The following is a 24,255-nucleotide window of genomic DNA, read 5'->3' on the forward strand; positions in this document are numbered from 1 at the left end:
AGAGCCACCAAGAGGTAAAATGCTTTAAACTACGCCATCTTGTTTAGCCCGGTCGACAGCATCTTTTGTCGTACTAACTGAGATCTTAGCGTAGTCTGCGACTTGAAAACAGCGCGTACGCCTTGTTGTTGTAGGCAACGGCGAAGCTGTTCGGATAGAAGTTTGACATAAGGTAAAACCGCAGTAGCTTTAAAATCGTTGGCGGGTTCGGCTTTATTGATTTGGTTTTCCGGTCTTAGTAAGTTTCTGCAAGAAAGAAAATTCGTAAAATTTGTAATTAAATTTCTTTTCGCAACATAATGGCAATCTACTAATATTTAGCCGCAAATTTTAGTTTACGCAAAAACATCTCTCTCCATGTCAAATTCGCGATCAAATTAAGAAAAAGGTGACCGAAATTCTACCTGTAAGGTAAGACCGCCAAAAGGAATAAGAAATGATCAACTGGCTTATTATACTATTATTATACTAAATTGCATATGGCAATATCTTATTTCCACCCATTTTCCAACATTTAAGTAAGTCAAAAAACACCCATCATGAAAATTCTTGCTAGATGCCAATTTTGCCTTTTAGCAATATACATTTTCCCTACTGAGCTCAAAACCAAGTTTTAAGTTCTTTTTAAAATCTAAATAGAAATAGTTTACAATGTCTCCGAAGAGCCATTCCAGAAGACCTAACGGAGCTCATGGCTTCGTTATATGCCTCCCTCTGAGCAGTCAAAACTTTATTTCTGAATGGGCTTTGGAGGTTCACTCGCAAAGGATAAGCCGGATCACCGTATATAAATAGAGGCCGTTCAGCTGGCGAAAGGGCATATCGGTTGAGATCTGCCAACAGGTTGGAGTCTGCCAACATCCCGGCATCATGTTTTCTTCCCTCTGAAAAATACAATGCACGGACCGCGAAGCAAGGGCTATTTTTGGCTCCGTTATTTTTGTTAAATTATTTTTTGTTTAATTAATTTTTTTTGTTTAATTTATTTTTTTTTTTGCAAAAAAAAGTGTAGGGCTAAGGCCCCCTCAGCCCCTCCCTTGCGCGGCCCCTGTCACAGGACGAAATATCAAGAATGCGTAATCGGAAACGTGGAAGAAATATGTGAAACCGTTGCGGAAACACGACGGTTAACACGCGTTTCCGCTGTCGGTTTGGTGGCGTTTACTCGTGTTTCCGTTGCTGCGGTCACAGCGGAACCGTACAACTTTTTTACATGTTTCCGTCAGGTTTCAGTTGAAAGAAACAAATGTTTCCGCAAGTGTAACTTTTTATATTTCCATCGACGTAATCAGACCTAAATTTCACGGAAATACAAGGACGTTCCGGAAACACGTTTTTCTCTTGTTTCCGTTGACGTAATCAGACAGAATGCCGACGGAAATACTAGGTTACTTTTCGGAAACAGATTTTTGTCTTGTTTCTGCTGACGAATTCAGACCTAGAGGGGACGGAACACTAGATTTTGTTCCAGAAACACGTTTTTTTTTCTTGTTTCCTCTATATATCGGACTCTTTCAGTACTCGTTATTCTTGGTCTTCCTTTTTCATTGCAGGACAGGTAAATATGTTGTGATCGTGCGGTTTTATATAACCCATACCAGACTGTACTTTTACTGTCCGTTTGCGAAATCTATGCTCCACTATGTAAAATCACAGGCTAGTGCTGTAAGTTAAACTTAAAATTTAAGTCCCATTTAATCAAGTTACATTAAACTTTTTGACTTTCACTTTTTGTTACCAATATGACGTTGACTAGCATTTGCTTTGGTTAATTTCCAATGTACTAAAAGAAGTAATTGCTTCCAGCCAAAAATAGATTTAGCTGAGCGACACTTAAACAAATCATTTCCATAAATCATTTTCATATACCGAAATTGAGAGAACCAATAAGAACACTAGAAATGCAACACATGATTTTGAAATTTAATGGAAATAGATAGTTAGAGCGGTACGACTTTTATTCAGTGTGGACTCAAACCTACCACCTTCCGTTCATTACTTCGGACACTCTAACACTTACATACAGTAGACTTGTGGCAAGCCAGCTCGATTAACTATGTCCATGGAGAAAAAACTTCCTGCATTGCAAGCATATGATTACTGATATGTGATTCTTACTCGCAATGCTGCATTCATTAGATTTCTTACTCATTTTACTACTGCTAGGTATTTTTTGATCCAACTGAGCTTATCAATGGAATTCGCCAGCTGTACAAGACTCGCGCGAGGGATGGCTCTCACCGTTTCCATGGTGAGAAGAGTTTCAGTTTTTTCTTGGCAATATTTTTACAAGGCTCAAAGTGGTCAGAAGAAAGAAAACGAGAGGAGAAATCACTGACGTATTTGTGACATGTCGTCAATACTAGACCCGTATGAAGAGTGTTCAGCGCCGAGAACAGTGTTGATTGAAGGAGAACCTGGTATGAGAAAAACCACCTACTGTAAAGTACGCCTACGACTAGGCCACCAAAAGGCAAGCACCTCAGGGCTGCGGCTCCACAGCATTCAAAGCAGTATTGTGCTTAAATGTCCAGACATCCATTCTGATGTTTGGGAAGTCATTGATGAGCAGCTTCTGCCCCGAGACATCGATGAAGAAGTCAAACAACATATCATTTTATTGATATTGGATGGATTGGATGGGTTACCATTCAGTAAATTGTCGATTTTTCCGAATTAATTGATGGAAGATTACTCCCCAGATGCCACATAGTTGCAACAGCTTGACACGAAGCTGTAAAAGAGGTGAGAAAATGCTGTGACGCGCTGCTTCAAATCTAAGGATTTACTAAACACCATGTGAGAGGATTTGTCACCAAGTACTTTAAGGAAAGGCACGCTTTAGCTCAACTGTACTTGGATATGGTTGAATGTGTCTTGAGAAGATATAGAAAAAAAAAGAAGGGAAGACCGACAGATCTTTACAAACCGCAATTGAATCGCCTCGGGTGGTAGCGTTGAATGGTTTACTTAACGACAAATTGGATTTTAATGAAACTGAATTGGGAAACCATGCAAAAGAGTTGACTGAATTTGGATTTCTTGCGTAAATTTTTTCAAGAATTCTTTGCAGTATTCTTCATTTGTGCTCAGATTCAAAGCAAGGAAATTAGACCTGACGAACTAGTTTCCGATCCAAGGTACTTTTAAACTTGAAGAGGTACTTTTGTTTTCGTGCGGAATTTTAGCCATGAAATGCGATGAACAAGTCGTGGCTCTCGTAAAGAGTTTAGCAAATGAACGAAAATGAAGGCAGTGGTTGAAAAGTTGTATTAGAGGCCATTAACGAATGTAAAAGACACTGAGTGATTTTCACTCACGGTTAGCAAAGTCTTTTGGAACTTGTTTGAATCTGACCAATTTGAATTTGTATTACAATGGTATTGGTGTGTGCTGGTGCTACATCTATTGCTGAGGCCATCAAAGTCAACAACGACGCTAAACCAATTTGGATTTGTCTGACAATGGTATAGTGTGAGCCGGCTACATCTATTGCTGAGGCAATCAAAGTCAACTAGACGCTAACCAATTTGAATTTGTAGAGGTAATCACATGATTTCGAGTTCAATTTGGAATAAATAAGCACGAGTGAATTTTTTCAAAACTAAAAAAACCAGACTGAGTTATGTGAAGAGTTTTAGAGACCAGACACTTTATTTATCACCGGGGGAGGGACGATTCATCTTCCTTCTTTTTTTTTTTTTTTTTTTTTGTTTTGAGGGGGGGGGGGGGGGATGGGGGATGGGATTTACATGGTTTTCAATGAACGGAGGCTGATCAGTTGTCGCTATCAGAGTTTTAAGGGGGACTATAGAAAACTGACCGCCAATTGACTGTCAATAAGGAATCATAAGTATATATTATGGGGCAGCAGGTAAATTAAGTCGTGACACAACCAAAATCCTCCAGCCCCCCCCCATAGGCGATAAATAATGAGCGGCACCTTACCACATGAAGCTAGTCTTTCTGAGTGTTTGACTCAGGGTTCAATTCAGATTTTATCTTCACTATTTGAGCTTGCACAGATAAATTGCAAGTTATAGGAATAAGGTCAATAATTCTTTAGTAGAGCTTTATGAAGTATTTATTTTGAAAACTTTATACTTTTCCTTTGTAGGCGTCAGCTTAAAAAAATATATTTGAGAGCATTTATCCTGTAATTTAAAATCAGTCGCAGAGTTCCTTTCTTTAATCCCTGCAGGACAATCCGACTCTCTGTCCATGTGTTGATTGCGTACAATATTCTGATCAGGTCCATCTAGGTCAGTCCTTCTCGCCTAGCCAGTCTTTGGACGGGTCGATGATGGAGACGTCAAAGGAACAGACTCAAAGGGTTGGTTTACAGTTTAGCTTTGGTGATCAGACTCCAACAATTAGTAATCAGAAGGAGGGAGGTTTTTGATTGGGATTAAGTGGCAACTACGAGGGTCGAAGTTAAGAGTTTCTGGCCGTGTTTTTAAAGGGAGGGAGGGAAGGGGCAGATTCCGGCCTTTAAAAATTTTTAAAACATAAGACGACGAACGCATCACTCGTCAGTCGTTTTGGTAATAAAATGCTATTTGAAATCTGCCGTGCGTGTCTTGTTAAGATGCGTGACCTGTAGTAAGAGGTGGTAGGAAGTGAATCACGCGTTTGTTGTGTGGAAGCAACTTTAACCAAAACTCGTCTCCAGCTTTAGGAGAAAAAAAGGTTGCTTATTGTTCATGTGAACCTTTAAAGAATACCGTTGCAATTTTTTTTAACGATGTTTCTTTCTGAGGCCGAGAAATGCATTGCAAAGTTAGTTTCATTGCGTGATAGTGTTACTCGATTTTAGGTGTTATGTTTCATTTGCAAATAATGTTATCTGCGCATGTGTCATGAACAACTCCCTTCTCTGAGATTGTTAGAATATCTAGCTTTTGACTTTCTTCGTTCTCTCGACGGAAGATCAGGAAACAAGGAAACAAATCGGTTTAAACTCACATTGCTGTCCATGAGAAGAGTTGACCCGAAGAAAGAGCAGGTACAGACAAAATAGTAAAGTTATTCACTCCGTAACTTTAACTTTAACTTCAATAACCCGTTGTTGACTTACGGTATTTCACTCGCGTAAATGCGTATGATTACGAAAATTTTAACACAAGCCTTTGGAAATAAGCGTATGGTGAAGATATACTTGATACATAAGCTACTTTTTTTCTCTTTTCAGGACGATTGCGTAGCCTCTTCACGTACCCCGGGTGTAATTATTTCGTTTAAATCACCATTCTGAGAGGTAAGTAGATTCATGAATTATGAATTGATGCGCACTAAAAGGTCACTTTATTTGAATTTCATACTTTAGTAAGGGTCTGTTTTGGACTCAGACCAGCTGTTTTACTTCCAGCAGTCGTTTCTGATCTAGATTAAAGGGACAGGGAAATGCTTTAGTGAAGATTGGAACACGCAATACGTACGTATCAGTCTAGGCGGAAGTTGCTATTTTCGAAGGCGACAGGAAACTGAAAGCGAAAGCCTTTACTCACAGTTCATTTTCCAGTGCTAGAGAACGACTTGCCTTCTCTAATTCAATGAGATGTTTTCCGAGAACTCGAGTTAGGCATTATTTATCGATGATATTTTTTCACAAAATTATTGTGCCTTTCAATTCAATCTGATAAACCATAGGACATTTGACCACAAGTAATGTTTGGGACAAATCATGCAGTCTTTATATGATTAACTTATTTTCCACAAAATGTGACTCTTATTTGATGCATGTAAGCTGATAAATCTAATAGTGCTAAAACATAATATTAACAGAGAGGCTTTCATATACAGAAAACCCAAAAGATAGGGAATATTTCCATAACAAATAACCACTGAGGAGGGTGGGATGGAAAGAAAATGGCGAATGAGGTTCAGTGTGCACTGAAGGGGCTATTGAGCATTTGAACTCTAATCCCAAAGCAATCTTTCTTTGTGCCTCAGCATATAGCTTTACTTTACTAGTAACAGGAACCACTGAATAGTCTGCAGATGTTAAATTATGCAACAGCCAATTCAAAGCTAAGTTTCCCAAAAACTATTGAAGTTTTCCTTGGCAATTTGTTGAATGACATATTTATTATATTTATTATTTATTTCCTCAGTTCCCAGTTCAACCTGCTGTGTTCTAAAAACAGCAAACACATGCAGTATCCATGAATTGAAATATCTGAAGGTTTTACCATTGTAGGATTCCTCTTGGCTGCAATTATTTTCGAACAACCCCTTTTCAGCATGATCGAGTGAAACAGCCTTATGTCATCTATGTCTTTCAGATTGTCCTAAAGCTTCTTCAGTTCATTACACTTTTCAATAGCAACAATACTGCCTTAACCCTTTAACTCCCAGATCCAATTTGTAATTCTCCTTACTGTCAGTTATACAATTCTTATAATGTTAGTTCAGAGAATTTAGTATTGGATCAACTAATTATCCCTGAATTAATTTTTTTCTTAATTTGTCACTGTCATTTTTGGTTGATAATGTATTTATATTGTAAGGAGAAATTTGGTCTTGGTCACTCATGGGAGTTAAAGGAATAAATATAGCACCTTAAATGGAATTTTTGTGACTGTCAATATCTCTCACATTTGATTAATTTATTTTATTTTTTTTTTTTTTCAGAAATTATTACATGTCCATCATTTTCTGACTGCTCATATTGTGATTTTTTGAAGGCAGGAAATCTTAACAGGGTAGGTATATATGTTTTTTTTTTTTCCATTTTTCCCTCTTTAAATATGATACATATATGTAAGGATTTTTTGTCTTATTCTCATGGGAATGAAAAATGTTTATGTTGTTATGTGCTATTCTCTTTTTTTTTTTTCATGAATATCATTTTGCTTTGAATATGAAACATAATGTTAAAGTAGCAAGATAGGTCACTAATTAAATTTGCATCAATCTTTACCCAGTGGTTCAATCCTTTGAATTTACGCTCAGGAGTATAAATTGAATGTTGTCATCCTTCAATAGTAGTGTTTGACACCATGTCTTATTATGTTGGACCTGGCAGCTGAAATGCATCTAATGATTAAAAGTTGCTTTGGTTGTTACAGGTGTAATGACCAGTATAGGATGCAACTGCTTGCTCTATGCAAGGTTCTGTATTTGTGACCATCCATATGATGATTTGGGAGAAAGAAAGGCGATAGCAAGCTCACACAAGCTTCTACTTGAAAAAATATTTGTGTTATAATTATCAACTTCTGATTAAAAAACAAAGTTGGAACATGTGGCTGTGAATGAGTTGCATTAGGATTTAAAGCAGACACTTTAATTACTTTTTTTCATGTGGAGGTTACTTTTGAACTAAGTAAATTATTAGAGAGATGAGCAAATATAAGAGAGAAAATAATGTGTTGCAGATGAACTACTTCAAAGATTCATCTTGAGTTTATTAGTATGCAAACTCCTGTGAAGTTATTTCCATGTAGTTCTGCCCCATATTGATCATGAAAAAAGGGGGGGAACTTGCAGCCGATATAATCTTTCTAAAATTACCAAACAAAAGTTGAGGATAATCGCGATCTCTTAAATCAACATGTTTTTATATAGAGTTACATCTAAGAATAAAACAAAACCTTGGTCAAATTAAGCGGGAACACATCAGCCGGAATGACTCTATCATGAAAATGTTGTTCGAGATGTTGGAATCTTTTAATTATGGAAACTACTTATGAATGCATGCCTGACTTGTGGTTGGCGACAAGGACTGAGTCACGGTATGTTGTTGGTCTTCTTCGATCATGTTTACGTACGATGATACTTTCGTAGACTATGGCTCTGGTAAATGAAAAAGCTAAAGCTTAACTTATAATGCTAGCCTTAATTTACACTTTCTCAGAACTGTTTTACTTCGTTCTGTAATCGTCCAACTTAAAACTGGGCAGTTTTATTCCACTATGATCATACGGTGCATTTAATTTAAGCTTGTTTATTGTACGAACATCAATTGCAAGCCAGAGATGTAATTGAGATCGAATTAGCCTCATACGACTATTATTGAGCACTTCCATAGGCAAAAGTAAATTTTGTCTCTCATGATTCGATCGGACTAACTCTGAGCGTATGTTTGTTCTGATAATGTGTTTGATGTACAGAAAGAAATTTCCTCTTGGTTGCCATTAATTTGGTAGTTCCTGTCTCGATCTGTCGTTCAAACCGGCCTCGCTCTGAGTTTCTAAGTTTGTTATCACTTTCAGTTCATTTGACACAAGGCTGGAAGAAAAATTTGAGAGGGACTGTGCGTTTTGATCGTGGGATTCAACTGGATTGAATTTTTTTTGTATTCAACTTTCCTGCAAAGTTGTTTCTTTTTACATTATTACATCAGTAAAAGTTTAACAATCGTTTTTATCAAGTGAAATCGTTTATGTGTTAACTATAGGGTCAAACACAAAATTCCTTTCTTAGCTATAGGTATTTAATCATTTGGACTCTTTGTTATTGTTATTGGATGTCTCCTGACTCATTTCGCAACAAGGGTAAAAGTTTTGGAAAAGTTTGTAAGTCAGTCAGCCATGAGTGGCTTTGTGATTATTTACTAGCAGACTTTCCGCGACTGATATTTGATCAAATCAGTCAAGCTTTTGCTTACATACTGATTGCATGCTTCAAAATATTTCTGCTTTACTGTACAGTGGCGAGAAAATTTTTTTCAACAGCCCTTCCTGTTATCCACATTAGCGACAGCACCTTACCTAAAGCAGGAAAACCGATAAATTAGCTTTGAGGAGGTATATGCCAAAACGAAACTGAAAGTAAAAACTTTGCATTTTTCAACCTTTAGGCAATCCTTGTATATTGCAAAAGAGAGTTGTTTTTCAAGCAAAAGTCTTCTTCTCTAACTCTTGATGTATCGTTACGCTTCGTAGTTTTTTTTCAGTTACCCTAAATGTTTGGATTGGGATACATAACAATCAACGTATTTTGTTGACAATCAGCCGAATTATATTTAGAAAGCATTGTCACAAAGATTTTAAAAATGCTGCGCCAACTCATCCTTATCAGAGATGGAAAAATATAAGATAGAAAATAATCAACTAGAATGTAGAAAATGGATTGCAGATGAACCACTTCAACGATTCATCTTTGACTTTAGAATATGCAAACTCATGTGAAGTTATCTTGCTGTGGTTCTGCTCAGGTGATCATGAAAAATGACTTTCAGCAGATAATAATCTTCAAGAACACCAAACAAAATTAACGATAAAAACATCTAGTTTGAAAAACTACTTTCCCTGTGAAATCAGTTTTCGCTTTAAGTCATGCATTTGGTAGCAGAACTTTAATTTTACTTCAAAAACTCATTTATAATTCATAAACCCATTAACCTATCAAATGGTAGATAATACATCACGTGCAGTGACTTTATATCGATAAACCTCATCCTTATTAGTATGCGGTGTTTATCAGATATAAAGACACTGCACGTGACTTATGAATATTAATTAGTTATCAACACAGAAACTGACACAACAAATGGTGGGAACATATTTAATGTTCTTTCAACAAATTTCACACAGTAAATTTACTTTTGCACCAAATAAATAGTACCGTTGTGAAATACACATCTGGAAAATTATCTATTCCATTAGTACAGTAATCTGGTAAAGGCATATTAGACAATACATCATCTGAAACTTCGAATTCAAGATCAGTTGGCAGAAGTGACTCCAACTCGTTTTCGCTAATGTTTTTCTCGTATGCTAATTTCAAACGTTCACAAAAGCATAATTGTTATGAACTCTCTTGACACACGCTTTTCCAAGAATGTTTTTGAAGCCGTTCAAAAACTCGCAGCACGTGTTTTATCGGGTCAAAAACACTCCTGCTCGTTTTTTAAACATTACATTAACCAGGATTTGGCGGAAATAAATCTTGATTAAAAGTAGTATGTACGTGCAGAAACATAAACACGGTAAATTGACGGTATGGACACAAACTTGCACGTTTGAACAAATACATAAAAGCTGAATACTGTAAACAAAAATTATCCCTGTAGCACGTTTCAAATTTCGAAACTTTCTACTTGTTTACGTTTCCAGAAAGCTTTTAAAACGGCAACCGGCTGTTATTTTGAACCCTGAACGATGTAGATCAGAGTATTCAATCATGATTGCTTACAGGGCTGATAACTGACTTATCTTTCAGGCTGATAAAAGAAATGATAATCGAGTGACACTGCCATCTGCCAAAAAATTGTTACGTTTTTAAAGATTCCCGCTTTCAAAGATTCCCCATTGTGAAGATTTGCATAGAGAATCTCGAACCCCCTCGGTCCAAATCCGCTAGCGGATATGGACCCCCCTTCGCAGATTTGGACCCCCTACCAAACTTTCCTTTTAAGCATCCTTTGTATCATATTTGGTAACTAATTCCATTTGCAAGCTTTTTTGTCGACGTTCTTTTCAATCACAACACAACATTTCCTCAATGAAGGTAAAAAAACAACAACAGCCATTTCGTTCCAATTCTATCGCATTCATTATAGCGAGTCGAACAGTATACGCAAGAATTAGATGTGAACAAACTACTGCATTCGAACTATTGAATTTGTTGCAATAAATCTTTGCTTCTTCTGATGCGAATCAACATTGTTACGAAACGTCATAACAATAGTGGAGACTATTCCGTCCAGTCACAGAAATAACTCAGTCTAATTTTCTAAAATAATAACATTAAACAGTTTTTGAACAAGAACGAAGAAACTACTCGTATTACAAGTCTTTCGTAAAGCCTATAATAAGTAAAAATGTTTCTATTCTGAACTATTGGAACTCTCAGCTTATTTTCAGATGCAAATCAACGTTAATGTCAACGTCTTAACAAAAGTGGAGACTATTACATCGAACTCAATCTTATTTTCTAATTTTAACGATTATTAACTGTTGAAGGATCCGAAATAACACCTTAACAATTACGAAGACGTCTAGAGTCTGGCAATCTGCAGACAATGCAAAGCCACTCGTCCTCCGAGGCAGTATTAAATCCCTCGCACTGTAACATGTCGTCCCAACACTCGGGCATTGAACAATGACAAAATAAATTAGTGTCACAAGTTTGTTTCTTATTGAATCTAACGGTGTTCGACTATCGCGGAAAAGGTTAAAAAACGACCTCTCTCCAGACATCAAACTAAATTCTTGCCCAATTTCCCTTGGTCAAAAGAAACATCCGACGGGATGCCAGTTCGTATGCATTAACGATACGCATGTTTTGAATTGAAAACATACTTTAGTACGCTCTGGAACGTAAAGTATCATCCATTTTTATTAGAACATTAAGGATGATGATTTCACTCAGTTTTTTAAGGGGTCCAAATCCGCAGAGGGGGGTCCATATCCGCTAGCGGATTTGGACCGGGGGGTCCATATCCGCTAGCGGATTTGGACCGGGGGGTCCAAATCTAGTGGGGTCCAAATCCGCTGGGACACCGGCGACTGACGAAATTACAAGTTAACACGAAAATCAAATAACACCTAAACAGACAATTTTAGCTACCGATTTTCAGCGAATTCTTAAAGAACAATTTTCTTTTAAGTTTCAAGACAACTTGAAGATTCAAAATAAATATTACGTACTAAAATGCGAAAGTCATACTCCACAAAATTGATAAATGGGCCTGAAATGAAATTCTATCTTGTTCTTGATTATACGTTGCCTAGCACGTGACTAAATCTACCCAGGCGGAGATCCAAAATGACGATGGCAGTCTTGGCTTAGTTATATCACTCAAAACTCGTTCCCGTTTGTCTCATTTGATAAAGCGGGAATCGTTAATGTTTTCATTATGACAGTACTGCTTTGATTTTCCAACATTTACAATGATAGACAGTAAATTTCACTTTTCACCCTCATTTACTTCCAACCTTTTCTTTTGAGCCAGAAACAAAAATGATATACGTTTAAAACACATGACATCATCCACCCTTGTCAAATGTAATGGCATGATCACTTCAGTTGTAATGCCTTCTTATCCTAACGTTACTTTGTTTCTTTGCTACATTAGCGAACACTGAACTACTGCTCGTACTCTAGATATGAAAATCAACCACAAAATTCCCTAAACCAGATAACATTAAACATAATCCAAAAAATCATGTGTCAATTCACGAGTTTGCTCACAGAGCACTTTGATTTTATAGTATTCTGCTGGGCTCACGATCGAATCGTCTTCGCACATGGTAATCACCATTGTTAATATTACAATGATTAACAAACATCGCATAACGAGACCTGAATTCTTTTGCAATTTTATTTCTTTTGCAACATCATTTTTTTGTATACACAACGCTGATTTGCCACACTTTTGTTCTATACATGGCGCTACATTGTCCAATACATCATCGCATTCATTTGACACCACTTCGTTTGGTGCCAAACAAACATTCCTGCTCAACAATATGCGAATATAATATACGCACAAAAGCGACAAAACTAATGCAACAAATGGAAAAATAACAGCTGGTAATGTATTCTTTTTGAGTGAAAACATAACGAATGTAAGCTTAATAATCACCATAGAGGTCACATAAATATAAAAATTACTCTGATGAAAGTCCAACATGGCATCTTTGTCGTCGTTTCCTAGAGTTTGATAACGAGGCACCTTGTCTTAATCAGCAAATGTTCTTAGGTCACTCTGTCCACATTTTCTGTTCTCTGATAACTTATTTGATTTCTGGTTTGATTCTAGTGAGACCTTCGCTAAATCATTTGATTCTTTTGCTATTTTGAGTTCGCGGAACGACCCGTTTCGAAATATACGCTCATTACACAAACCATCCTTTCGAGTGGGTCTACCGCGAACGATGCGTGAGTCTGTATGCTTGAGCGTAGAAAAGATGACACCATTCGCTAAGATATTCGACAAATCCGCCATGTTCGATAGAGTGGAAAGAAGGTTGCGCCTCCATTACGTGCCTGCGGTATTCGCCATTGCACGTAACTGAGCTTTGTGGAGAAACCCGAGGGTAAACCTATGGTCGGTCGCCCGACTAAAAATAGAATCCTATGTATGGTTAATGGTAGAACCGAAGTGTTGATTGAGTAAGGTGTAGAAAGAGATGAATATGTAACGGAAGGTTTCAAAATTGAACGCTCGTCCAGCATGTAACACAAGCACGAATGGATGATTTTTTCTAAAATAGCATTAACAATAACTTTCTATTAAGCAGTTGTCCCTTAGCTCTGCTTGAACAGTTAATGAGCTAGAGTGATATTCCCTGAGGAGGAAAGCCCACGTAATTTATGACTAATCAAAGCTCTCCAGAGTACAGTTCGCTGCTAATATTACAGATCTATATATTTTTGGCTTTTGTTAGTAAATGTCGCGGAACAATGGGAATTCTGCACGATGTGTTGGTGTGTTGCGTGTGTGTCATCACCTTTGTCCCTGAAATCATATGGAGGGTCATATTTGGTCAGCCTTTGTGAATCATGGTGGTTTTTGTTGTTGTTGTTTTTTTTTTAATTCTAGTTGACTTTTGATAATTATAAATGAATAAAGGGGGTAAGTTCTAAAGAAACTGTGGCGCTGCCGCGGTGGGAGACTATACCAGGATAATTTAGTATTATCAACTGAGTTCATAAGGTTTAAAAAGATGACATTTTGAGTGTTAGCCCTTTGTCAGAGCAATTAAGCTGACAAACGAATTGCCAGCTTTTAACCTCACCACAATAGCGAATTTATATTATTAACTCAGCAGATAATATGAAATTACTTTGATATAATTATATAATGTGGCCATTAACACCACTCATAACCTTGGGGCACCTGTTAGTGCCCTTATTTGTGACTGTCATTGTCTTTCATAACTGATATATAGTAACTGTTGTTGTGCTGCTTCCTTTTTCAGACTTTCTGACTTTATCTCTGATTCAAGGGTTATTTTCTTGAACCCAGGAAACTCTAAACAAGGTAGGAGGACTTGCTGCCCTTTTTTTCTCTCATTTTTGAAACTTGCCTTCACTTTTTGAATCTTTGTTTACCCTTTAATTGCCATGAGTGACCAAGACAGAATTTCTCCTTACAATATCAACACAATATCAACCAGATAAGTGATGAGAGTAAAGAAAAATAAAAATTTGGGGATAATAAGTTGATTCAATACTAAATTCTCTGAACTAATATTATTAGAATTGTATGGTTGGGAGTAAGGAGAATTACAAATTTGATGTGGGAGTTAAAGGGTTAATAATTTATTTGCTGGGAATAATTGTGTCCTGTTTGGACATTGATGGACATTATGACTGCATGACTTTAATTATGGTAATTATTTTGAGAGAAATAAATGCTACATGCACACCTATTTTGTTCAAATTTATCACATCCAAGTTTTCAGTGCTTTTGACTAAATACTAATAACAATAACCATAACAACAACTGCACATTAGCAGTAGCAACACCATGCATTGTCTTTCAAAACTGATATACAGTAATTGTTGTTCTGTTCCTCCCTTTTCAGACTTTCTGACATTGTCCCTGATTCAGGGGTTATTTTCTTGAACCGAGGTAACTGACCATTCAAGGTAGGAGGACTTACTACTCTTTTTTTCTCTCAGTTTTGATATACAGTTGGTTGTAATTATTGAGTAGAGCTAGGTTTGTAGAGTGCTTCCTCTGCACAATGACCTATGGGTTGTTTTGATCATTTTGTGATGCACTTGAACATTAGCATTTGAGAGGCTTAATTTTATGCTGAGCAAATCAAATCTCTTTGGCTTTGGTTGTCATTTGGTTGTCATTGGTTCACTGTTTAAGACGTATTAATTTATATAAAATCAAAGTTTAAGCTCCCCTCTTAAAATAGGAATGTGGAAGATCTTATGCAGAGAGCTGGTTCCATCCTTGACAAAGTACATGGCTTGGCAATTATTATCCCATGTTTACATGTCTTGGGAAATTGGTACATTCATGCAAACGGTCTATCATAGGTTTTGCCAAGTTGATCCTAATGTAAGGTCTCCAAGGTACCCTTCAGTAATTAGCTGCTACCATGGTGATTCTATGCAAATATTGGCAACCAGACGTAGTGTTAATATATTTATGGTAGTGGTATTGGTGCAGTTTTGGGTCTGCTCATGGAACTGCAGGTGTTGCATGGTGGTCAACCTGTAAAATGTGCACTGATTTTTACTGTGGGGGGAGACAGGGGGGTCAGAGTCTCCCACTTCCCGTACCACGTTCTCCCGCCTCCTGTAGTTTTGTGCCCCTTTGCCTCCCGACTCCCACCCTTCATTGTCTTGCTCTGTCTTCAGGTTAATCAAGAGGATCAGAAACCTGGGTTTAACTTTCAAACTGTGCCAAAACTTAACATTATTGTTCATTTGCTGGCCTTTGTTTTGGCAGGGGGACCCTTGGGTCCCGATGAAAGTTATTACAGTTCATGACCTATGACGTAATCGAATTGAAGGGATTTCCAAATTCACCTGAATAAATGCTGTTTTTCCAGCCCGAGTTCAAATTTACGTTTTCTTGCTTCCAAAATTTTCTTTTAAGCCTTGGTGGATGTTAATAGGAAATTTCAAAACTTTGCTAGATGAGCGTTTTTGACTGAATAATACCCAGTAATAAATAACAAACTATTGCCTTCTTTATTTCTCCTCCCGCTTCCCGCCCCCTGTTCTCCCTCTTTCCACCCTCTCCCGCCCTCTCCTGCCCCCCTGTTCTCCCGGGCTCCCGCCCCCTGTCCCCCTCCACTTTACTGGTTTTGATCAACCTTCCACCAAAATGAAGTTATTGTGATGTTCATTACATAGGTGATAAGTTCTTTCGTTGGTGTTCCGTGCTCCAAAGGATTTACAAAATGACCTTACCATTTGAAACCATTCTCGGTCTCAAATGGCTATTGAGAATTTCTTTTTTTGGATGGGTGTGATTAATATAACTTAATATCAATTCCTTGTTTGCAGGTCATCCTTGTTAAGTCAGGTTCATGGCTGGGGCTTCATCGCCATTCGCGTCTACGAAAGAGACTACCAACTATGCAAGACTATGCCGCCTCCTGATGGATGTTGGATCTCAGGTGCTCCGGTCCACTTTTGACAAAATACATCCACCAGAGACTCTACATACAGTTTTGGGAAGTACCTCAGTGCATTACGCCACATTGCAATCACTGTACACAGGGAAAGTGCTGAATCCCACGCAGTGGGGGAAGTTGTACCCTTCTCACTCACTCGTGTCTTCTGCAACCTTCGACATCACACTCCTAACAGTGCTGCTTAGAAATATCTGTAGTTTGCACACTCCTACCAAGGGATGGGATGAGCTTCCCCCAGCTACAGACATACGCATCGAAGATGACATCGCTAGAGTAAAGTATTACAGGAATACTGTATACACCCATGCTCATCAAGCCTCTGTGGATAACAGTAGTTTCAGTGCTTACTGGCACGAAATACGAGAGGCCTTGGTGAGACTGGGAGGAGCTCATTTTGGAGCTAAAATCGACAATCTTGAGCACGACTTCATGGATCCAGTTGTCGAGGAGCATTATCGTGAACTGATGAAACAAAGGAAGATAGACGACGACAGCATCAAAGATAAGCTTGAAGAAATTGAAGGTAAGAAAAACATTGTCCCCTGCCACTGTGGATGAATCAGAAGGCTACAAAAGTATATTTTTTTCAGTTAACACGGCAGTGCGGGCTAGCTCATGAAGTTGTTATTTTGGTCGGAACTAGTCTTACATTTGGAAGCTATTTTTGCGCCATGTGTGAAAAATGAAGAATAAACCCCAATGTTGAAACTGTGTGTTCATTTGTAGTATTTTGGTCTGATAGGGAGAGGTCTTAGATTGGTAGATGTCAAGAAGATAGCCTTCCTTAAAACATTCAGGTGTATAATCACACTCTTATGTCGAAACTGGTACATAGAAAACAGATTACATTCCATTAGGAATCAAACGTCAACCAGCTAGGACTGACTGAATTTAAGGCCTTCAAGAAGAAATAAGAACTCCCCCTGCTAATTCCTTTCACTTTAAACTTTCAAATAACATTTTATTTCTGCTGTTTATGTCTGGTTGTTACTTTGTAAACTGAATAAAAAGCTCTTTCTTGATCCAAAAACTGTCTTGAGATCAAATATCTCTGATTAAATCTCTTGTTAAGTCGCCAAAATAGTTCTTTCGTCGGTGTTCCGTGCTCGAAAGGATTTAGAAAATGACATCGCGATTTGAAACCATTCTCGGTCAGAATTGGCCATTGAGAATTTCTTTTTTTTCAAATAGGTTTGATTAATAGCAATTCCAAGTCATTCGCATCTACGACAGAGACTACCAACTATGCAAAACTATGCCGCCTCCTGGTGAATGTTGGATCTCAGGTGCTTCAGTCCACTTTTGACAAAATACATCCACCAGCGACTCTACATACAGTTTTGGGAAGTACCTCAGTGCATTACGCCACATTGCAATCACTGTACAGAGGGCGGAGGAAAGTGCTGAATCCCAAGCAATGGGGGAAGTTGTACCCTTCTCACTCACTCGTGTCTTCTGCAACCTTCGACATCACACTCCTAACAGTGCTACTTAGAAATATCTGTAGTTTGCGCACTCCTACCAGGGGATGGGATGAGCTTCCCCCAGCTACAGACACAGGCATCGAAGATGACATCGCTAGAGTAAAGTATTACAGGAATACTGTATACGCCCATGCTCGTCAAGCCTCTGTGGATAACAGTAGTTTCAGTGCTTATTGGCACGAAATTCGAGAGGCCTTGGTGAGACTGGGAGGAGCTCATTTTAGAGCTAAAATCGACAATCTTGAGCTCGACAGCATGGATCCACATATCGAGGAGCATTATCGTGAACTGATGAAACAATGGAAGATAGACGACGACAACATCAAAGACAAGCTTGAAGATATTGAAGGTAAGAAAAACATTGTCCCCTGCCACTGTGGATGAATCAGAAGGCTACAAAAGTATATTTTTTTCAGTTAACACGGCAATGCAGGCTAGCTCATGAAGTTTTAATTTTGGTCGGAACTAGTCTTATATTTGGAAGCTATTTTTGCACCACGCGTGAAAAATGAAGAACTAGAACCACTACTTGGAACATACCGGGGCCCAGTGGGACAGTGGGATTGCATAAATATAGTTAATCTCGCACCGCTCCCCCCTCTTCTATGGAGGCTAATACTGACGTAATTCACAATCAGAGACAAAAAACTCTTCAAGTCGCTTCAGTGTTATTATTCCTCCATATTTTAAGTACCAAATCGTCGCTCGAATGCTGCTTTAGCCTGTTAAATTCGCGAATGTGACCGGGCATTGTACATGATGAGGCAAAAATTAAGAAAACTTTCGCACATTTACATTTTCGCTAATAATTTTTAAGACGCAAACGTAGAGATTTTTCCAGTCGTTCCCCAAAAAGCTATAATCTTTCTCTTGACTGTCCTCCATGCCTCGTGCGGTTATTTTAATTTTCCCGAGCGAAAACTGTGAACGAAACTTCACAATGCATTGCAGGCGGACCTCTGGTTTGTTCCAGCGTTTTTCTTTTTCTATGATTAAACGACGTGAAAACGAGGGCGGAAAAGCGTTCTTTGGTTTTTTTAATTGACAAAAATCTTACTCAGACTATCGGCTCCAATGATATCAATATTTATCTCCCGAGTTTCACTATCAGAAACCGCTGCAGCCGAGCCATAAGTTTTTTTAGAATGTTGTATAAAATTGAAAAAAAAAAACAGCAACAACAGAGGAAGGGAAAAGGATCTATTTAGTTAACTTTTAATGAATATAGCGACTCTCACTCGGACTAAAAGTTCCAATGTTATTCATCGAAAGGGTCTGTTAAGAAAATGATAGGCGAGATGGCAAAGATGAAGAAAAGTCTACGTACTCTGACAGCCGCAATGGGAGAAAGCAAGGATGAAGGTTAGTTGAATTATACAATAAAAGTTATCCTGCTTAACCGCAAATTTAGCCGTAGTCAACATGGCCTGAGTGAGAGTGAGAGAGGGAGAGATCACCCTATCTTAAAGAGATTCAGTTTTTCAATTTAGACAATCTCTGGAATAATCTCTGCGGTGTACTTTCATTTCCTCCAATTGTTCAAACTTGCACCCGTAATTAGCATGGAAAACTTTATATTTTGATTAGAGTGGAGAACGAAATAAAACGAGTTACAGTTTTAACGAAAACATTGGCATTAAGTTCGGCTCGATGTTAGAAATGAACAGGGCAGGTTCCACTGTATTTACAAGCCAAATAGCTTTTGGTCAGTAAACTGACATGAATCATACATTGATGCCTTTTTCATCCTCCAAGTAATTTCTTTGGCAGTGGTGTCGTACTCGTTCGCTAATTTAAATTCAGTGCCGAATACCTAGTAGCATTAGATGTAATCCGCATATTTCTGAATAAAATAACTAAACCCTTCCTGCGCTCATATTGTGGAGTATTCAATTCTACATGGGAAAATAGTTGAATGAGGATCATCTTGAGTAAAATAGTTTCCTAAGGAAAAGACTGTAGGAAAAGCCTCCCACTTCATCGCAGGCGAGCCCCCGGTTTTCTCCAGCACTTTTGATGAAACCGCGTGACAAAGAAGGCACAAAGGCGTTGTTTGCTTTCCATTTATTTGTTCGTAGTCTCGGTATATCCCGAAAAAGCCTTTCTCAGACTACGGCTCCAATGATATGAATATTAATCTCCCGAGTAATTTATTTTACGACAGAGTTTCACCGTCAGACACCCTTGAAGCCGAACAAACAGAGTAGGTTTACCTGAATTCATAATCTAAATGGCTTTTAATCAGCAAGCATGAATCATACACTAAAACCTTTTTGCATCGTCCAAGTAATTTCTTTGGCAACGGTATCGTACTCATTCACTTATTTAAATCCAGTGCCGAATACCAGAGAGGCACCACAATTTTCAATGCTGCATTCATTAGATTTTTTACTTATATTGCTACTGCTAGGTATTTTTGATCCAACTGAGCTTATCAATGGAATTCGCCAGCTGTACAAGACTCGCGAGGGATGGCTCTCACCATTTCCATGGTGTGAAGAGTTTATGTTTTTTCTTGGCAATATTTTTACAAGGCTCAAAGTGGTCAGAAGAAAGAAAACGAAAGGAGAAATCACTGACGTATTTGTTGACATGTCATCGATATTAGACCCGTATGAAGAGTGTTCAGAGCCGAGAACAGTGTTGATTGAAGGAGAACCTGGTATGGGAAAAACCACCTATTGTAAAAAGTACGCCTACGACTGGGCCACAAAACAGCAAGCACCTCAGGGCTACGGCTCAACAGCATTTAAAGTGGTATTGTTGCTGAAATGTCGAGACATCCACTCTGACGTTTGGAAAGCCATTGATGATCAGCTGCTGCCCCTAGGCATCGATGAAGAAGTCAAACAACAATTCTTTCAGTTTATTCGTGAAAATCAGTCCAGCATTTTATTGATATTGGATGGATTGGATGAGTTACCATCCGGGAAATTGTCGATGTTTTCCAAATTAATTGAAGGAAGAGAACTCCGCAGATGCCACATAGTTGCAACAACAAGACAAGAAGCTGGAAAAGAGGTGAGAAAATTTTTTGACGTGCTGCTTCAGATCGAAGGATTCACTGAAAAGCATGTGATAGAATTTGTCACCAAGTACTTTAAAGAAAGGACGGATTTAGCCACCAAGCTCTCGCAACGGATATCGCGAGATAAAAACCTGAGAGAAATAGCGGCCAATCCTCTAAACACAGCACTTCTTTGCCTTTTATGCGAAGAGTTTAAGGGCACACTCCCCGAAAGCAGAGCTCAACTGTACTTGGATATGGTTGAATGTGTTTTGAGAAGATATAGAAAAGGAAGGGACTATTAGAAAAGATCGAAGACCTGACAAACCATTACAAACCGCAATTGAATCACCTTGGAAAGGTAGCGTTGAATAGTTTACTTGACGATAAGCTGGATTTAAGTGAAAGTGAATTGGGAAACCATGCAAAAGACCTGACTGCATTTGGTTTTCTGTCAGTGCAGCCTAGTAGCAGCAAAGTGAGACCAACACTGGATTATGCCTTCTTACATAAAAGTTTTCAAGAATTCTTTGCAGCATTCTTCATTTGTTCTCAGATTCAAAGCAAGGAAATGAAACCTGAAGAACTAGTTTCCGATCCAAGGTATTTCGTTAAACTTAAACAAATACTTTTGTTTTCGTGTGGAATTTTGGCCATGAAATGCGATGAACAGGTTGTGGCTCTTGTAAAGAGTTTAACAAATGAAGTCAACAAAAATGAAGGCGGTGGTGCAGAAATTGTATTGAAGGCCATCAACGAATGCAAAAGAGAAAAAAGCGATTCTCACTTGCATTTATCGAAGTCGTTTGGTACTGGTTTGAATCTGACCAATTTGGATTTGCGATACAATGATATTAGTGATGCGGGTGCTACATGTATTGCTGAGGCAATCAAAGTGAACAAGACGCTAACCAGTTTGGGTTTGCAATAAAATGGTATTAGTGCTGCGGGTGCTACATGTATTGCTGAGGCAATCAAAGTGAACAAGACGCTAACCAATTTGGATTTGTCTTCGAATGGTATTAGTGCTGCGGGTGCTACATGTATTGCTGAGGCAATCAAAGTGAACAAGACGCTAACCAATTTGGATTTGTCTTACAATCGTATTAGTGATGCGGGTGCTACATGTATTGCTGAGGCAATCAAAGTAAACAAGACGCTAACCAATTTGAATTTGTCTTGGAATGATATTAGTGCTGCGGGTGCTACATGTATTGCTGAGGCAATCAAAGTAAACAAGACGCTAACCAATTTGAATTTGTCTTGGAATGATATTAGTGCTGCGGGTGCTACATGTATTGCTGAGGCAATCAAAGTGAACAAGACGCTAACCAATTTGAATTTGCTAGGCAATGGTATTAGTGCTTAGGGTGCTACATGTATTGCTGAGGCAATCAAAGTAAACAAGACGCTAACCAATTTGGATTTGTCTTACAATCGTATTAGTGATGCGGGTGCTACATGTATTGCTGAGGCAATCAAAGTAAACAAGACGCTAACCAATTTGAATTTGTCTTGGAATGATATTAGTGCTGCGGGTGCTACATGTATTGCTGAGGCAATCAAAGTGAACAAGACGCTAACCAGTTTGGGTTTGCAAAAAAATGGTATTAGTGCTGCGGGTGCTACATGTATTGCTGAGGCAATCAAAGTGAACAAGACGCTAACCAATTTGGATTTGTCTTACAATGGTAATAGTGCTGCGGGTGCTACATGTATTGCTGAGGCAATCAAAGTGAACAAGACGCTAACCAAGTTTGATTTGTCTTAGAATGGAATGTCTTGCTGAGGCAATTAAAGCAGGGTTTAAACAACTTTCAAGTAGAAGGGCACTGCCTTAAAAGTAAGCAGGTACCTTTGAAAATTGAGGGCCGAAGGCCCGAACCTCTAGGGGGGTCCGGGGGCATGCTCCCCCGGGAAATTTTTAAAAGAAAAGTCTCCCAGGAACGCATTTTCCTGCAATCTGGAGAAGAAATCTTCTTGCAATGATGCATACTTAATCTATTATAATAAAAAAGAATGGTACTCTGGGAGAATTTGTTTATTTCACTGTTGTTTTCGGAGCCTCTTTTTATCCTACAGTTACAAGTTAAAGGCCCATTTTCAACCTTGATGCAACTCGCGCCGCGACCCAATTTCCTGTAACACGAAATTCCCAGATCACTGAAATCCTTCTAAAATCGTCTTTCTCAAGAGCCATCCTGAACATATAGTCAACAGTTTTACGGTAAATACATTCGCCGTTCGTTATTTCACTGTTTCCTTACAGTATTTTGAATTTTGTCTTGAAGAATCCTAAGAAAAAATTTTTTAAGTGTCACGCCTGGAGCTCTTCGTACTCTGTGAAGAGTCGGCGAAAAGGACAATATTCAAATTTTTTTCAAATGAAGACAAAATACTTCCGATAGAAACTGGTATTTTTCAAAGAGAAATATGGAAAAATATCAGACTGCCGGACGTTTAGTTATTTGAAGACCGTGTCCGGTAGTGTCTGGTGAAAATTTTCTTAGTGTCACGCTTGGATCTCTTCGTACTCTGTGTGCAAGGTCAGCGAAACGGAGAAAGTTGGCATTTTTTCACTTTTTAGAAGCGCTTGAGGATTGTAAATGAAGGTAGAATATTTTCTAGTGAAAAATTAGTATATTTCAAGGAGAAATATGGAGTTGTTTAAGGACCGTGTACAGCCGTGTCATTGAAATTTTAAGCGCCTCGATGGCTTCGTACTCTGTAAACAGGGTTAGCGAGAAACATCAAGTTCGAAATTTTAGGCTGCCTGGAGGCGCTTGAGGATTGTACATAAAGGTAAAACATTTTCATATAAATATTTTTTGGATTTCGAAGAGAAATATGGGAAAATATCGCACTGCCGGACGTTTAATTATTTTAAGTGTAGTCACTTCATTGCAGGAACTCGAACGTCAGCGACACTGACAGTTTGCGTTACAATTCTTATTTGCTGCTTTGCATGGACAACAACCCCGACCACTCTTTCGAGCGCAAGTTCCTCTCCACGGGCAGGAAACTTCAACTGACCCCTTGGTCCTATTTAACATGGATGGCAAACTTCAATGAAAAAAAATTGATGAATGAATGAAAACGTGGTGGATCAACATTTTCACCTTCTTCGAAATGCTCGCAAGGATTTTCGCGTTTCTCTTTAGCAACAACCGATCCATAAGCGTTTACTGCCTCGGAATCTACTAAATCAATAGATTCATCCAATTCCATACCGGATTAAAATGTATAGAACTGTTTTAAACAGAATTATTTTGATAAGGTCTTCAAATTCATCGGAGAAAAGGCAGAAGGTATTTGAGACGTGACCAGGTAAAAATAACTGACCAATCAGAGGCGCTATTTAAACAAAAGTGGTGGTTCAAAACGAAAACAAACGACCGCGTTGGCTCAAGGTTGGAAATGGGCCTTTAACTTCAGCTTATAAAGTGATAAAGTGTGAAACTGACACTTTTTGTAGTTTATGAAAACTCAAAGTCAGAGCCGCAATTAGAATCTTCGGCATCCAAATCTGGCAGCTCCAAGGCTTTGGAGATTTCCTCTACCTCTTCCTCAACAGAATAGAATAACTGGGCGTCATCATCAGTTGCCTGTATACCAACATCATGTACAATTATCACTGGAACATCCTCATTTGCAGATCCTGGACCTGGTGGTGGTGCTGTGTTGAAAACCTTTGGAGGGCGCT

At 38.4% G+C, this 24,255-nt stretch overlaps 1 protein-coding gene and 1 pseudogene across 2 annotated transcripts in view; both read left to right on the forward strand.

Moving 5' to 3' along the window:
• The first annotated feature begins 4,899 nt into the window (after positions 1–4,899).
• LOC131792885 (NLR family CARD domain-containing protein 3-like) overlaps positions 4,900–24,255 on the forward strand; it is a 102,268-nt gene continuing 82,912 nt past the window's right edge. For both annotated transcript variants that reach the window (XM_066167920.1, XM_066167921.1), the window contains exons 1-3: positions 4,900–5,005; positions 5,192–5,257; positions 6,634–6,704. The gene's annotated coding sequence lies outside the window, so the exon portion shown is untranslated. The remainder of the gene's footprint in view (positions 5,006–5,191; positions 5,258–6,633; positions 6,705–24,255) is intronic.
• Positions 13,871–22,578, forward strand: LOC136281510 (uncharacterized; annotated as a pseudogene).

This window comes from Pocillopora verrucosa, chromosome 6 (genome assembly GCF_036669915.1).
Source record: "Pocillopora verrucosa isolate sample1 chromosome 6, ASM3666991v2, whole genome shotgun sequence".
Taxonomy (NCBI): domain Eukaryota; kingdom Metazoa; phylum Cnidaria; class Anthozoa; order Scleractinia; family Pocilloporidae; genus Pocillopora; species Pocillopora verrucosa.